Source organism: Dendrobates tinctorius, unplaced genomic scaffold (assembly GCF_039654945.1).
Source record: "Dendrobates tinctorius isolate UK_male_01 unplaced genomic scaffold, ASM3965494v1 ptg000201l, whole genome shotgun sequence".
Classification (NCBI taxonomy): domain Eukaryota; kingdom Metazoa; phylum Chordata; class Amphibia; order Anura; family Dendrobatidae; genus Dendrobates; species Dendrobates tinctorius.
The window spans coordinates 9,554,496-9,556,641 of NW_027361868.1; the positions used below are offsets into that span (position 1 = coordinate 9,554,496).

Here is a 2,146-nt window from a genome sequence, read left to right on the forward strand (position 1 = left end):
TTTTCTCATAACTGTATAATCTCTTGTTTTAGTGCGAGTACGATCCACCCTTGCGCACGAGATGTGCCACGCCGCCTGTTGGATAATCACCGGTAAACGCAAAGACAACCATGGCCCGTTATGGCAGGTTTTCACAAGAAGGGTAAATCTTATCCATCCTGAGCTGCCAAAAGTGACACGATATCATAATTATACCATCAACTACAAATACAAGTACAAATGCGACCTGTGTGGTAAAGAGTAAGTGGATTTATGACTCATCTCCTCGGACACACAATCACTGCGGAGAGACGTCCGTGCGGTTCTGTTGGTAGAATGCTTTCATACTTTACTACTATCAGAGCGGACTGACGTCTGGGGGCTGTAGGGTTCAGGATACTACATGTTATATTTTCTGTGCTGGGCCAGTTCATAATATATTGATTTCAATTTGTTCTTTTTAATATAATCCATGGTATTAATGAACGTTCATTCCAGCCCAGTAACCAATATCCCTCTTATCTTTGCAGAATTGGGCAATTTAGACAAATAGCTGGCAATAAACGTAAATGCCGCCGGTGCGGAGGACGAATGCGTCAACTACCCATCAGCTAAACATGTAACTATTCTTCAGAATATTTAGCCTCTAATTTGGTTTCTTTAAAATGTAAAGTCGAGACACTTTTATATATTTTCCCCTGAGTAGCGAGACAATGGATATCTGTGTTCATCACCAGCAATTAGCAGCAAAGATCCAGAATCCGTCCTCATAGGTCACCAGATAAACCCTGGTTACATTTCCCATAACTTGCTGGCTATGGAATGATTGACAATTCCCAGCAATTATCTACAATGCTCTGGAAAACCTTCTATGAGTTTAAGCTTTGTTGGATGTAATTATTTTCTTTATATTTTCAGGTTCATTATTTGAACAGTGAGATTTATCTAAATATTGTCATCTCATCCACCTGTGATGGAGGTAAGAACGAAACTTCCATTATTGTCAGCAATCAATAATAAAAGTGATTTTTAAAATATTGAGAATCTTGAGTCTCTAATTTAGTCTTTTATTGAGTTTTATCATTTAAAGTTTAAATACTTCTCTATATTTTGCCTTTTTTTCACCGTGTAGGGAGACAATCAGTTTACGTCCTCATCACAAGCAGCTAACAGCGAACATTCAGAATCCACCTCTTCTGATGGACACAAAGCTTCTAACGTGTGTTTCCCAGGTAAATATTTCTGTAGTTTTCCTCCATTTATATATCTTCTTCATGTCAATAATATAAATCATCGTAAGTAACAATCATTCTTGTTTTCAAGAAGTGCAACAGCGAGGACATGATAGTGTAAGCAAGGCGTAATAGAAGAAATGCAATATAGTTTTTATTACTGTATTTATTTGTTCTAATTATTTTTTCTTGCTGCACAATTTTTTTAAATTCTGGTTGAGAAAGGAAAGAAATGATGAAAGTTATCAGCCTACTGCTGCGGAAGAATCGCCAACACACTGACGGGCGAGATGAGTCCCTCAGACATTGCACGCCGTATAGATCTATTGTGAGTGCTCTCACCATAGCCGTATGGTTCATGTCGCATTTTTCTAACATTACACTATTATTGGCAACTTCCTATTTTCAATTTCCATATTGGCCTTCTTTATAGACAATATATAATGCAATATTTCACATCTATTTCAAGTTCAGCTGATGACCAGAGATATGATGGTGAAGTTGCCTTCTGTGAGTTGTTTCTTTTGATAACCAGTATATTTTGTTAAGCTTTTTAAAAACATCTTTCAATTGTTTTCAGGTTAATGAGAAAGGCGACTTATCGCTTCTACACAGGCATGACACATCTTGGAAGAAAAAGCTGAATACCTGCACCGACCTGCGCTGAGAACATGATCAGATGCAGTTTCCTAGACCTGGAGAATCTCTACAAGTGTTGGACATTTGAACTTCAATAGTCATCAATTGTTTGTTTTTATCTAATTTTTCTGAGTTAGATATAAATGCCAATAAAAATGAATATATTAATTCTTTCTAGTTGGGATTTTTGTTCTGCAAAACGATTGCTGTTGATAAACATATTATAATGTTGTCTACTTGTGCTATTCAGACATAATCTGCCTCGAACAACCGAGAGGAACGGAGCTTTGTCTGCT

At 37.0% G+C, this 2,146-nt stretch overlaps 1 long non-coding RNA gene across 1 annotated transcript; it reads left to right on the forward strand.

Moving 5' to 3' along the window:
* The first annotated feature begins 537 nt into the window (after positions 1-537).
* Positions 538-1,942, forward strand: LOC141056878 (uncharacterized). Its single transcript, XR_012221948.1, has 5 exons — positions 538-598; positions 898-958; positions 1,112-1,211; positions 1,437-1,539; positions 1,792-1,942. It is a non-coding gene; the product is annotated as an uncharacterized lncRNA (long non-coding RNA).
* The last annotated feature ends 204 nt before the right edge of the window (positions 1,943-2,146 follow it).